Genomic DNA, 14880 nt, shown 5'->3' with positions numbered 1-14880 from the left:
CTGACTGAGAATTGGTTGGCAGCATCCAGACCAGCAGGATGGTACCAGGGGAAGAGTGTGGATTCTGGGGCTGGGCGGACACTGGATCAAATTTGGGTTCAGTCATTAACTAACTTAACGACTTAGGGCAAATCTCTTCCATTTATACCTGGATTTAACTACAAAATTTAATATTTAATTTAATATTAGCAATTTAATATTGCTACCAGTGCGACCTCCAAGGATTGTGAGACTATATCCTAGTAGATGCACAGTCAGCACAAACTATTATTCATTTCTGTTCTACAGGAAGTGCCCCAGAGGAGACTTGAAACATGAACTAAATCCCGGTATCCTGCCATTTATGAGGCATCAGTGGGTTGGGGCTCTGCATATTTTCTGAGCCATTTTATCAGGTTTCTTTGAAATAGAGAACAAATCACAGCTCCCCCGGCCCCCACCAAGTACATACCCCAAGTGGCATACCTCAACAATTGGTTCTTGTCATTAAATTGTCTCAGATTTCACTGTCTCTGTATCTGAACGTGGCTACTAGATTGAAGAAGATTCGACTCCTGGGAAGTTGAGCTCCAGGAGATGCCTGAGCTTCCTCTTCTAAATGGCTGATCAGATTTCTGTGGACTGGTGCATTTATTCCGATTTCCACGACGGGTTCAATATGAGTAGTTCATTCATGGTGCAGGTATGTTTGGGGCGCTGGCTCTGCCCCAGGCCCTGTTAGGTTTTGAGGATGTAAAGTGAGCATGTGGGCGATAGAATGGGGATTCCCAAACGCATTTAATAGGTGTTCCCAACGGAAGGAATTGAGAAACGGGAAAAAGGCAATATTTGAAGAGAGAAGAGCTGAGCATTCGTCAGAATTGATGGCAGCCGTGATCACAGGAGACTGGGGGGAAATGACAAGTCTCAAACCCAAACAAACTTAGACCCAGTAAACTGGAGAGACTCCGAGAAGCTGGCTTGCCAATCAGAGAAAAGAGATTACCAATGAGAGTTCATGAGATTGACAGCAGATTTCTTCCAGGGTTATGTTCGAGAAGACAGGAAAATAGTAAGCACTGAGTGACATTAGACCCATCTGAACTGTAACTCAGTAGTGAGGCTGAAATAAAATTTTAAGACAAAAGTTGCAAGTTGATCTCTAACCCTTCACGAAAGCCTTTACCTCTAACATCCCGTTTTTGGAAAAGATTCCTAAAAGGTGTATTTGAGGCAGAAAATTGAATCCCACAAGGCAAAAGTGAGATGCACCAAGGAATAGTGAGTGAAGATATTTGCAAGCATGTAGATAAAGCCTTAAACACCGACTTTATCAAACAATAATAAAACTGGCTAGTTTCAGGAGGAAAGAAGGCTAGGTAGAAATAGGCGAGCTGCAAGAGTTGATTACAGATGTTCAAGATACTGTTCAGAAGAAAGAGATTGTGGTTCACTTTAACTCTTGTTTCTAAGACCATTTTATGAAGCCAGCAGAACACCTTTACTAAACCCAGACAAGTGTAATACTTTGAAGGAAAATCGTAGGCTGAGTTCATTTAACATGGTTACAAAGATGTTGTAACTGAATACAGCAATATATTAATAAACAAAACTAAATGTGACCAAGTTGTATTTACACTGAAAATACAGGATAGCTGAGCACCAGAAGAGTTAATAATTTATGATGTTAAAAGAATAAGGAGGAAAAGTAATATGCTCCTCTCGGTAGATGCAGAAATAGATTTAATATGTCAACACTCATGCATAATAAAAACATCTGAAGAGATCAGTAATAAGAAAGGAACTTTCATATCCGGACATAGCAAGTACCCATAATGCCACATTCAATGAAATAATGGAGAGCATTTTTTTAAAAGACAGGCACAAAGTACATATGTCTACTCTGCCCATTTCTTTTCAACACGGTACTGAAAGTTTGAGCCAGAGTATAAAACAAGACAAAGAAATAACGTGTAAGTATCAGAAAGCAAGAAGCAAAGTAGCCACATCTTTGCAGACGACGTAGAAATCAAAAGGATCAACAAAAGAAGGGTACGAATTAATTTTTTTAAAAAGCCACTTGCATTCCTGCTCGTCAGAAAGTTACATGACTGTTAGCAAGAGAGTAGTTAGACGATAAAATTCTGCAGAGCACTTTAAAGCTAATGACCTGGAGATATTTGTGTCAATAGGGATACATCTACAAATATGTAATATTGAATAAAGACAAACTTCGGAAGGATGTATACAGTTTGGTTCCACTCATAGTTTAAGAACACGTTCATATGTAGAAAGCGAACGTTACATCAAGTTAAGGATACTGGTTACTTTTGAAAGCGGGCACAGCACGGGTTTTGCATCGGTGTCTATATATTTCCTAAGCTAGATTGTGTGCACATGTACATAGTTCAAGGTTGTGTATTGTGTGTGCTCCTCTCCTGCAGTTGTTTCCTTGGGGTTGTGCGGGGGAGGGAGGTAATTAGGGTGCTTAGTTCATGGGTTTTGCTTCTCATTTGTTTTCTGCCCTGATTCTCAGTGGACTCCTTTCTGATCTCCTCGTCTGAAATCTCATCACGCCTGTCAAGTTTTCTCACCTTCCCCTTTTTTCTTCTTTCCCACTCATTACTACCTATCATATGTATTTTACTTATTTGTCTTGTTTGTTGCCTTTTAACCCTATCAAAGTATAAGCTCCAGGAGGGTTGGGGGACTTTTTGTTCTTGTTCATTGTTGTATCCCCAACACTAAATCAGTGCCTGGCACATAGTGGGCTCTTGATAAGTACTTGTCACATAAGTAAATATATAAACAATTGATTAAACAAACATTTATTTGGATAAAAATATCCTGCTCCTTGCTATTTCTGTTTTATAGCCTTAATCGACTGTTTTATTGTAGCCATATTAAAAAAGAAACGAACTATATGACAATTTCACACTCTTTTTTTCTTTAAAGATTTTTTAAATGTTTTTTATTTATTTTGAGAGAGAGTGAAAGAGCGTGAGTGGGGGAGTGGCAGAGAGAGGGAGAGAGAATCCCAAGTGGGCTTCATGCTGTCAGCAAGGAGCCTGACACGGGGCGATCCCACCAGGCGCGAGATCATGACCTGAGCTGAAATCAAGAATCGGACGTTTAACTGCCTGAGCCGCCCAGGTGCTCCTTGGTTTCACTCTCTTACTGTGGAATGGTGTTGGGAATACCAAGCCAGAATTTACAGAGGTTCTTTCTGCTGTTACTGCCACCTTCAAAACACTTTGTGCGATATGATTCCTTCTTGTGGAAAAGAATTAAAAAGTAGTAAGTACAACTTGAGTGCAGAGTGAGCTCTATTCCTAGTAATGAAACTCCACCCCACCTCCCCTACCCCCCAAAATGCATGTTTCTTACCTGGCACCTGAAAATCTGAGTTCTTTCCATTATCTGATAAATCATGTTTTTTATCGCTATGAAATACAGACAAGGGTCTGTTGATGATGGACGGTAGAATACTGGATTAGAGAGGGCCCATCTCAGTCTTCCTGGGGGTTATTCCTTGCTATCCAGTTTGACTCCTGCTTCAAGGACAGGAATTCTGGGAAGTTTTATAGAGGGTTTGTAGTGGGAAAGAAAAGCCCCAGAGACTCTTGATGTTTAAGAACCACATTTGTTGTTGTTGTTGTTGTTGTTAGTGATTCATAAATGAGTTTACCTGTGGATAGGTGTCACAGGTACAACTTTAGATATAGGCTATACGCAGATTTCTTTCTTCCTTAGGCTAGGAAGTAACTCTATCCCATTCTATTTAACAACTGGACTGATGCTATATTCTCTATGTCTTTGATTACAAAAGGATCTCCATTTGTAAACATTTACATTCTGTAATTGAAAAGAAAGCATATTTATTCACAAGCATGTATTTTCTCATTTCTGAGACTTTTAGAAAGGGAAAGTGGTTTTTTATTTGTGCCTATGAGTAAGATTATAAGATATTAAAAAAAAACCCAATAAATAAAAAACAATACAAAAAATCCCATCACATGCTTTAGTTCTGAGCCTGGCTGGATGTGTGGGGATTTGAAAAGAATAGCTATGAGGAATAGGAGGGAAGGAAAAGAAAGGAGGGAGTATTTGATTTCAAGACAGTACTTATTTTTTCCCTGCTTACAACTGGAGGCAAGCTCATTCCAGAGAGATTTACAGAGAAATCCGTTATAACGAGTTAAGGGTAAGTCATTTCATTCTTGGTCATCTACGACAATTCCGGCACAAGGAGGGGATCAGAGCTGGATTTTAAAGTTCAGAGTAGAAATGGATGAGGAAGATAGCAAATAGCCAGCCAGGGAGAGAGCTGGCAGATTGTTAGTAAGGGACTGGATCAAAGACTGTACAGGAATAGGGTTATCACGACCAGGCTGTCCTGCCGAGTGTCCAGAAACCAAACTATCCACAACAACCACAAAAGTCAAGACGAGAGCACTGGAGTTCTTGGAAGCACACATGGAGATGTGGACAGAAGGACGATGTGATGACAACTATCCTTTACAAAATACAACAATTTAACAGCTTGAGTAAATGACATTGCGATCCTCCCAAATGCTGTCCTGGCTTCTCTGTCATTTTTAACTGCTCAGCCATTCAAAGTCTGCAGCCACTTGAAGGTCACTTTTTCAGTGGAGGCCAAGTTGAAGTTGAAGCCAAGTCTCTGGAAATACAAGCAACTAGGTCTTTCCCGCAGGGTGCGGGGTGGGTGGTAGATGGCGGGGGGCGAAGGGGGGGGGGCTGCCAGCAGTGCTCCAATGCCTTGAAGCCCCCGGGGCTCAATTTTCTCTGGCTGTCACTCCCAGAGTCCAATGAGCACTGAACCTATAAGATCCAGACCCTTCCCTCATCTCTATAGGGGTGAGCTCTTCATGGAACAGCCACACACCTGAGTTTCCACTCTTTCTTCCCTCACGTGGCACCACTGAGCCCTGGACCTTTCATCTGGAGTCTGCGGGACTGGCCCCAGAATGGGACTATTCTGACTTCCGGGAGTTTTAGAATTGACAAATACTGATCTCTTGCTCCTAGAGGAGTTGAGGTGGCCGAAAGGTATGGGCTGAGTTCCACTCAGATCATCAAATTCCTGAATTGTCCAGACCTCCGAATTTCGAACAACCAAACAAATTGGTGTCAGTGGTTTCTTCAAGATAATCTGGGGACAACTGCCTAACAATCGAAAGAAGTTGGAGTTGTTTTGGAGTTCTGCATTGCTTGTGGTAGGCAGAATTCAAAACGTGCCCCATGATCTTTGCCCAGAGTGACTCTCATGGTTGCGTTGTCTTTGGGCACAGTTGACCTTCAGATAGGGAGATGATCCCAGAATTTTGAAGTGGGCCCAGTGTAAACACATGAGCCTTTATAAGCAGAAGAGAAATAGAGCTCAAGTCAGACCGAAGCTAGAGTAGATGGGAGTCTGTGGCTGCTCAAGAAACAAACCATCATATTGTGAGAAGGGCCATGTGACTGGAGAGGATAGGTGTCCTGTAGAAGCCGAGGTTGGTCCCCTACCTGACAAACACCAGGAAAAGAGGGACTTCAGACCTCCTGTGCAAGGAGCTAGAATCCTGCCTGGCCAATACCTTGATTTTAGCCCAGTGAGACTCTGAATCAGGCTGTGCTGGGTTTTTTTTTTTTAATTTTTTAAAAATATTCATTTATTTTTGAGAGAGAGAGAGGGAGACACAGAATCTGAAGCAGGCTCCAGGGTTTGAGCTGTCAGCACAGATCCCGACGCAGGGCTCAAACTCACGAACTGCAAGATCATAACCTGAGCTGAAGTCGGTTGCCTAACCGACTGAGCCACCCAGGTGCCCCCAGGCTGTGCTGATTCTAATATCAACCGTGCTGGACTTCTGGTTTACACAATCGAGAGACAATACATTTTTTAAACTGCTAACTTTGTGACAATTTGTTATGGCAGGCAAACAATTCCTTACATCAAATTAAATTCCAGTTGGAGCAGTGATGAATAAATATAATTAATTACAAAATAAATTATATCTGTACAATAAATTATCATAAAACCAAACGAAAACACAAACTGGGAAAAAAATATTTGGCACACATGTTGAGAGTCAATGGTGTAATTAACCTAATACTTAGAGAAAGTACATAAAATCAGGATGAATTCTAAAGATGCTTAATCTCACCCATAATAAAATGAACTCAAAACTATGCAAGTTACTATCTTTTCACTGATCACATTAGCAAATTTCGGAAAGGTTTTGTATGGGGGTGAAAGAACAGGCATTTTTATTTAATCCTGTCTGTGATGTAAATCGTTTGCCCCTTTGAAGAACAATTTGACAGTCTGTCAAAATTTCAAATGCACATATCATTAGCAACTCTACTTTTGCAAATGTATCCTGAAGATACAAACTCATAAGTATGTACCAAGATATCTATACAGGGCTACCATCACCGCTCTAAAACCGTTAGTGCTGAATGTGCTTTAGAACTTAAAATTGCCTGCATTTTAGAAAGATAAGTCTGTGCATACAACACAGTATTTTTTTTTTGCAACAACTCCAGTGGGAGTTGGGATAACAACCTGTAATGAAACCCAGTAACATGTCAGCAAAAAGATACATGAATTCACATTAAGTAGTATAAAGAGTATAAATAGCCTTACATTGGTTCAAGCTATAGTTTAGCTGCCAAATGAGCGTGCCAAAAATTTGAAGAGACTTGCATTTTTTAAAGCTGTTCGGGCTTCGGAATTGCAGACAAGGATTTTAGACAAGAACATTCATTGCAGCATATTTTTTTTTGGTCCTGTAACAGCAAAAGAGTAGAAACAACTTAAACATCTTTATCTAGCCACGAGGGTACTGGGTAAAGAACGATGTCATAGCCGTAAAAATGTAATGAAAATATTTAAAGTAATAAAATGATTAAAAATCCTTAAGTAGAAAGACTGTAAGGAGGTATATATGGGTTGATGTTATTAAGTGAATAAAGAGATGCTGTGAAGTGTGTATATTTTGCTTCCATTTGTGTTACACGCGCGCACACACACATGCACACACACATACAGAATCTCGAAGGACAGAAAGAAACCAGGGTTTTGTGACAGTGACTGGTTTTTCTGGGAAGATAAACTAGACAGGGGCTTTTCTCTGCGTTTCTCTTGCACTGACTTTGTAGTTTATATATTTTATCTTTAATTGCCAACATGTATTACTCAAAAAGAAAAAAAAATCTCGAGGATATTAAATGGTTGGCTCAGATTTCTCTGTCCCCAGGTATCCAACACGGCCCTTGCCACCTCTCTGAGGGTGGATATTTGGGAAGACGGCCCTGAGTAGCAGAGAAAAAGTGACGGGAAGAAATTGAAATATTTTATAGATGTTCAGTTTTAACCACAGGCGGTAGAAGGGGATCACCTCTTCTACATCATGAAATTACATATCCTGTCATAGTACATATAATTCTTTACCAAAACCCAGATTACTTGCCCCTTCCGCCTGGAAACAAAGAAAGACAAATGGAGAGTTCTCTGGAAGGCGACTGAAATTAGGAGTGTCGTGGCAATGGAGGGAATTGGAACGTGAACTCGAAAATGATACACTGGCTCGATTTTTACATTCAAAAGGAAGCGAAAGAACAAATGAAACAAGGATTCAAAATGTTAGCTCGTGGGGAAAAAAGCTCTGGAACAGCTGAAGTCTGTGGCGGGGGACGCACAGGTGCAGCCTGGGAGCCAGGTGGCCCAAGGGGCCCCGCCGCGCGTCTCGGCCAGTAGGGGTCGCCCTCCCGCCGGGAGTGGCGCGGGACACGGAGGGCGAGCGTGCCGGGGACCCGGGGCTGCGCTGTGGGCCGGGCCGCAGGGGTCGTCGCGGGTGGAAATCAACTCTGGGAATCTGTGGCCCCCCCGCTGGGTGCTCGCTCTTCTGCCCGCCGCGCGGAGGAGGAGGGTGGTCTTGGTCAAGGGGCGAGCGGGTGAGCGCCCTCCCGCGGACCCCACCGGAGGCACCTGCCGGCTCCACCCGGGGCGGTGGCGACCCGATCCCCTAAGCTCGCCGCCCCCCCCCCCCGCCCTCGCCGCGGGGGGTGGGGGGAGAGGGCTCAGCGAACGTGCAGTTGAATCAATCAGATTCAGCAGCAACCGGAGTCCGGCCGCCACGCAGATCCAAGCAGTGATCCAGGCGTGATGGGCACGACCAGCTCTGACTCCGCTCAGAACGGGAGCCGGTGGTCCTGACCCCGGGGATCCGGGATGGTTTCCAGTTGTGTGCCGTGTACCCTTCTCTCCGCGGAGAGGAGATCTGATTATCTTCTATTTAGATCTAATGATCAAGTGGGACAGGAACTGGGGGGAGGGAGCTTGTGGAGCGCACTGGCTGGCTTCTGTCAGTTCTTGCTGGGCGACTAACCGATTGGAGGGAAGAATCATTTACCTTTCGAATATGGATGGGATCAAAGACCACCAGAACTCCAGTGCCTCATCCTGTTGACTCTGTTTCTGGATGTTTGGCTCATTTGCCTTTCCAGCGCAGGCCCACGAAGAGGCAGGGCTTTAGACATTAACCGATACATTTTGTTACTTTTGGAAGCCGGCACTTACAGTCTATGCTGGTGCTAGATTTAACGGGTTTAATTAAAATTACACAGCACTGACTGTATTTCCCTATACCCTGTATTAACTAGAACAGCTCTTTAGTGCTTGAGAGCACCTTGGCCACACCCAGCGAATCCTCAGCCTTCCAGGCACCCCAACCTCCGGGAAGAGACACTGCCTTCCACCCAGCGGCCCCTAAATGGTGCCCATGAGCTCAGAGACAGTCTTGGAGAAAGCTATGTTAAACAATTAAATAACATTAACCAGGTACTGGGTACAGCTCTAAGTATGCGATGTGTATTTTTCTGGTGATTTTAACGCTATGGGGTAGGCACCATCATTATTCACGTATTACATACGAGGCAGAGGGTAACTTGCCCAAGGTATAGAGCTAGTAAGCAATAGCGTCAGGGTTCAACCCCGGCCAGTCTAGTTTCCAGATTCTGTACTTCTAACTCCTACATTAAATCTCTCAGGGCAGCACACTATATGCAATTTCCCTTCAGGGGAGGTCCCTTCCGCAAGATAGAGCAAATGTATCTGCATAGAAGGTAGACAGTTGACCCTGGGGATACTGGACACCACGCCCTCTATCTTCTTTTCCTTGGAAAAGAATAGTGCGTTTCCCTTGTTTGGGAGGAGGGGCCTAATCTTGTCTTACTAGTTGCAGCTAACAATACCACGTTTGTGTTCCGTTTACAACTTGGAGATTACACTATGCACAACTAAATGCTGGAATCCTGCTTGATCCTACGCTGGACAGGAAAGCATTTTTCTCTGGCCTCTTTTCAAGGTAACTTCTATAGTCTAGATGTATCCTTGGAGTGAAAGTCTTCACTTTTCTGCCTCGTTTTGTCCTTGAGGTAGGAAATCGTGGTGGCAAAACACGAGGGGAGGTGGAATAGGGTGAATGGGGGAGGAATGGGTATTGCATATTATGAAAGGAACATTTCTATGATGAGAAATGCTGCTGGGCATGGATGTTTTATTTTATTTTTTTTAAATTTTTTTTTTAACGTTTATTCATTTTTGAGACAGAGAGAGACAGAGCATGAACGGGGGAGGGTCAGAGAGAGAGGAAGACACAGAATCCGAAGCAGGCTCCAGGCTCTGAGCTGTTAGCATCGAGCCCGACGCGGGGCTCAAACTCCCGGACCGCGAGATCATGACCTGAGCTGAAGTCAGACGCTTAACCGACTGAGCCACCCAGGCGCCCCTGGGCATGGATGTTTTAATAGGATTCAAAGTCTTGGGATACTACAAAAATTGGATTTTTTTCAGGCTGGAATAGGCAATTAGTAATACTTGGAATGAATGAATCAATGTGTCAGCGTTTTCCTTCTTTACAAAAATCAGTCAAAACAAAACCTCTTTACTCCATTCACCCAGGCAACTTACAACTCCAGTGTTTTGCTCTTCTTGTAGCAACATTCAGAAGACCTGTCTTGAATGTCTGTCTTCAATGCCTCTCCTCCCTTCCTCTCTTAAATCCACTTCAGACTTTCACTCTCACCCCTCTACCCAAACAGCTCTTAACCACCTCAACAATGACCTTCACTGCTTCTTGGCATGGAGTCTATCTTCTGGAGCCTTCAGCAGCGTTTGACTCCGTGGATCACTTCTACTTTAGCGAAACCTTTTCTCACTTAGCTTCCAGGACTCGGTGCTTTCCTTCCTGATGGTCCTTCTACCTTGCCAGTGATTCCTTCGCAAGTTCCTTTTCCCTTTGACATCTAAATGTCGGGGTTCTCTGGGGTGCATTTCTTCATCCTTGTTCTTTGTATACACCTCCAGATCCACCCGGCCCCTTGGTCCATGCTGCTGTGTGGCTAGAGATGCTGTCATTATAAACGATCTACCAGAGCCCCCTGCCATCTGGCTTCCAGTTGGTTTTAGCCATTGGAAGGAGGAGGTGAGATGGCAAGATGGGAGAAAAGGAGGATTGGAGTATTTACTTCCTTGGGTCCCTCCCTGCTGGGCCAAAGTTGGGAAGAGGCTATGTTTTACTGAAGGCCACAGCCTCAGCAGGTGCCCTCTCATAGCTACAGCCACAGCCACAGGTCTCTTTGGATTCTGGTGTCTGTTGTTTCTTCTTGCCTTTCACTTAAGAAATTCCGAGGATTTTAGGAGCTCTGTGCCAGGAATGGGGGACGAAGACCAAATGTGTATTTCTTATTATTAATCACAGTATCACCATAACATGTCCAAAAGTGAGCTGGTTTTCAAGGTCCAGTTCTGGGGGCGCCTGGATGGCTTAGTAGGTTAAGCATCTGCCTTCAGGTCAGGTTCATGAGTTCGAGTCCTGCATTGGGCTCTGTGCTGACAGCTCAGAGCCTGGAGCCTGCTTCAGATCTGTGTCCCCATCCCCCCCTGCCCTTCCCCTGCTTGCACTCTGTCTCTCTCTCTCAAAAATAAACATTAAAAGAAAAGTTTTGTTTCTTGTGTGCCCTTTGTCACTCTGACCATCCATCTCAGCTCATCTGGACGTCATCCTGCGGTGCCTCGAAATCTCATCTCAGTCCTGAGGACAGGCAGCGCAGCATAGGCCAGGAACCTTCCAGCTCTTCCATATACTCCGCTGACTTTCTGAGTGTGGCTTCAGCCCACAGGGGAGGCCTGTTTCGGTGATGTGGAAATCACAGCAAAAGAGTCTCTTTATTACCATTTAATTCCTGATGATGAGACTGACCACCAGATAACCACCATCGTTTCACAAAGCACATTGCAGCCACTTGAGCAAGATTGCCGGGAGGACGAGGTAGAACCCGAGTGTTGCTAGGTGGCATGAGGGAACATTCTAGAGCAGTGAATGGGGGTTCGTGGCCTTCCACTGACAGGGAGCTCATTCTTGCACGCTCTGAAGCTCGCTGGGGCCTCTCATGTATCTAACGAATGGTAATAAAGCAACGGCTATCTGTTCTGGCACTGTACCAGACTATCTGTATTAGCTCACAAGCCTGCGAGGCACCTGGGATATCTCCATATTCCAGAGGGGGTGACTAAGGTACAGAGGAGACTCTACTTACCTAAGGTCAATAAATAACCCACTGCTACCCTTTCCCTTCCCACGTGTGCACTATTTGAGTCACGTGCACACAGGGATTACCGGATAGGCTTTATTTCCGGCAAACTGGGCCTGAGGCTCCCAGTAGATTTTGCTGGTCCTTTCTCTGTGAACTGAGATCACCCTGCACGGATGCATGTCGTCAGCCTTCGCTCTGGTGGCAGAGCCTGCCTTACGGGCGCAGGAAAGAGAATTTGCACGGCCTGGGGGCAGGCCAGCTCTGGGTGAGCTCAGCGTGTCTGCTCATTCCCTTTGTTTCATGTCGTGTGTGAGTCACCCGGCATCCCACAGGGCAGACCGGCAGAGGTGGCCGGAGGTCCAGCAGCTTCTGGGCGATGTCGTGGAGCCACACGTCATGGAGCTTTTGGAAACTTTGGGTCTATATATTCTTGTGAGAGAAAAGAGTGGAAAGGCAGTAATGTATTGCTGTGGAAATAGTTTTGACCTCGTGGGCCCTCTGCCCGAGTTTCCTGGATCACACTTCAGGAACCATTGTTCCAGCACCAACTACTGCTTCTTGGTGTTTCCCCTGGGTTCATCAGGTAAACTTTTGCTCCCAGAAAGTTCTGGAAGGGGTCAGAACAGCGGGTGCAATGAAATTATAACAAGGGAGGGGCCCGCGAGGCTGTGACTTTCTGCTCTCGTTCTTTTTCTAACATTGATTTATGTGTTGGGGACTCTGAGTTTTTGTTCCGAGATTTCCTTGCCGAGGGACTTAGTGCAAGTTCTAAAAATAAGATGGCAACATAGCTCTCTCAGCTCTTCTGAGCGCTCCTTGAGGTGGGGTTCATTACTCTTTTGGGGGGAAGTTCTGGGTCAGTATTTATAAAATGCTTAGAACAGTATCTGGCATACAGCAGCTACTGCTATATTAGTGTTTATTAAAATAAATAAGTAAAAAATAAATAATGAGTTGCCAAGGGCCGTGATGGTGAGTCTAAGGCTATTTACCTGACCTTCCCCAGAGGATATTAGGGGCTTCTCATTTAACCACACAAGGAACTAGATTTCCTTTATGAATTCTGCCCCGATGGGGACATTGTGATAGCCTGAAAGCCAAAAAAAACCCCCAAAAAACAAAAAAACAAAACAACCCAAGGAACTCAGTAGGGGTTGTGCGTTAAGGGATCACAGACTTCTGTCCCGCTGACTAGGGAAGAAGAAAGGCCTCGGACTTCTTTTATTCGGGGCGGAAGCCAAACACGGGCTAGCTCACGAACGTCAGCATTTTCTATTCCTCACTTCAAGGAAAAGAATTAAGGTTAAGACGATGAAGACTAGCATACTTTGTTACTGAAAATAATTATGGTAAGGTTATATATGATAGTTATAATCATATCACGTAATTATGTATAATCATATGGTCTGTAATTATGTAACAGGATTATTATCGTGCTTATGAAAAATAGATCAAAATTTAGATTTAAAATGAATGGAAACCAAGGTGACAAATAGTACATAAGTTTCAAAGATACATGATCAATAATGAAGATAAATCACCCACGATTAAACTAGATAAAATAGAGCAATTTGGCTGTGGGTATCACTGAAGATCAAGCCTTTATATGAAATACAGTAAGTGGCTATGCACACAAAATGCTATGCTGTTCATTATAGGGGCAGAATTTTCTGGAGTGAGGGGACCTTGGCTAAGCGTCTCACTTTGAGGCTTCTCTGGGGCCAGAAGTTCCCCCTTCTGGGGACACGGCCCATCCCCCAGCCATTTCCTAGGTAAAGGCACTGGATAGCTGCTAGTGTTTTCATACTAGAAGATTCCGGGGATTAGAGCCCTTCTTTCAAATTGCAGCCTCCTTTCACAGAGTGGACACGCAGTTCGTGGTGGTCAAACCCGATGTTCGGTTTCACAGAAAATTAAGAGAACGTTTCCTACACTTGATCTTAGCCAAAAGGCCGAGGTAAGTTGCAGATACTGATGACTTAGTGGGTATCCGATGACTCTAGATGCTCACAGCGCCTGCCCCCCTGCCCTCAGGGCCTTTATTCCCGTGGTGCAGGGGTCCACATTTGGAGTCCTGTTTCCTTTCATGCGGTTGCTGCTGGGGCCCATCATACTGTTGGCAAATAAGGAGTATGTTTTACGTATAAAAGTGCATTCACTGTGGATCATAGAAGACGCATTTCAGGTCTGGGAAATGAAGATAGCGGCTATTTATGTAAATTGAAAGTTTTAAGAGTTTTCAGAGTTTACTTTGCCTTTATCCTACCCATTCCGGTGGGTCCTGCCCAGTAGGGTTTTGTCTGACAGTCTAGTCCCGCCCACGCAGGATTTTCCAAGCTAGCGTTCCACGCGCGGCGCGAGCCTCTTAGCATTTACCATCGCGAGCACTTAGCACTTACGAGAACGGCCTGCTTCCCTCATGTTGGTTGCTTGGCTCGGGGGAACATATAAATGTGGGGATGAGGGAACATCAACGGAGAAACTATTTCCCCAGCGTGTCCTGTAGGAATGTTACTCTGCTGCAAAATGCTGGCTGGTAATAAAAGCAAGTAGGGCGGAAAGAAAGGAAGGAGAGGAGAGAGGAGAGGGAGAGGGTGGGAAGAAGGAAGGAGGGAAGGAAGGAAGGAAGGAAGGAAGGAGGGAGGGAGGAAGGAAGGAAAGAAGGAAGGGAGGAAGGGAGGAAGGAGGAGAGGATGGAGGGAGGGAGGAAAGAAGGAAGGAAGGAAGGAAGGAAGGAAGGAAGGAAGGGAGGGAAGGTAGACAGTAACAAAAAAAGGGAAATTTCCATGGGAATTCTTTACCGCGAAACCTCCAAGATCTTTGTTATGCTAATCCCATGTTAGGGTGTCCCTCCCCCCACCCCACGATGCGGTGCACCCCAAATGCATTTGATCGCAGATCTCCTTTTTGAGAGCATCTTGTGGCGAGAATGCCCTGTGAATACACTCTGGAGACTGCTGTCCTTCCTATATATTTATTGTTGTCGTAATGTTTCTCCTTTTTGAGGATGCTTACAAACAAACTGGCAAGAAACATGCTAGCATAGTAACCGTGTTGCCTCTCCGTGACCCTGGCCCAACGACCAAAATGTTGCAAGTTGTTAATGAGTGACCTGTCATTCTTTGCTCAGCTGTGCTGTTTGTGAATTCCTTCCCAGCCATGCCTTCCGGTGGCACAGATCGGTGGGTGAGTTCTAGGGCCTCAGAACCCTTTTCAGCACCGTCACCCCGAAGCAGCTACCATTATGGCCCAAACTTTTCTTGGGTCATGTGCATTGTGACATATGTGTCTTGTATC

The 14880-nt window shown here is 44.7% G+C and overlaps 2 long non-coding RNA genes across 3 annotated transcripts in view; one reads left to right on the top strand and one right to left on the bottom strand.

Moving 5' to 3' along the window:
- Positions 1 to 2934: 2934 nt before the first annotated feature.
- On the bottom strand, positions 2935 to 6947 carry LOC144614903 (uncharacterized). Its single transcript, XR_013553205.2, has 2 exons — positions 6632 to 6947; positions 2935 to 3667 (listed from the first exon to the last, which is right to left on the bottom strand). It is a non-coding gene; the product is annotated as an uncharacterized LOC144614903 (long non-coding RNA).
- A 4778-nt stretch (positions 6948 to 11725) lies between these two features.
- Positions 11726 to 14880, top strand: part of LOC132686599 (uncharacterized) — a 34944-nt gene continuing 31789 nt past the window's right edge. For both annotated transcript variants that reach the window (XR_013553287.2, XR_009613805.3), the window contains exon 1: positions 11726 to 12166. This is a non-coding gene — a long non-coding RNA (uncharacterized LOC132686599). The remainder of the gene's footprint in view (positions 12167 to 14880) is intronic.

The sequence above is a fragment of the Panthera onca genome, chromosome F1 (assembly GCF_046562875.1).
Source record: "Panthera onca isolate mPanOnc1 chromosome F1, mPanOnc1 haplotype 2, whole genome shotgun sequence".
In the NCBI taxonomy this organism is placed as follows: domain Eukaryota; kingdom Metazoa; phylum Chordata; class Mammalia; order Carnivora; family Felidae; genus Panthera; species Panthera onca.
This window is presented reverse-complemented; position numbering and strand designations above follow the sequence as displayed.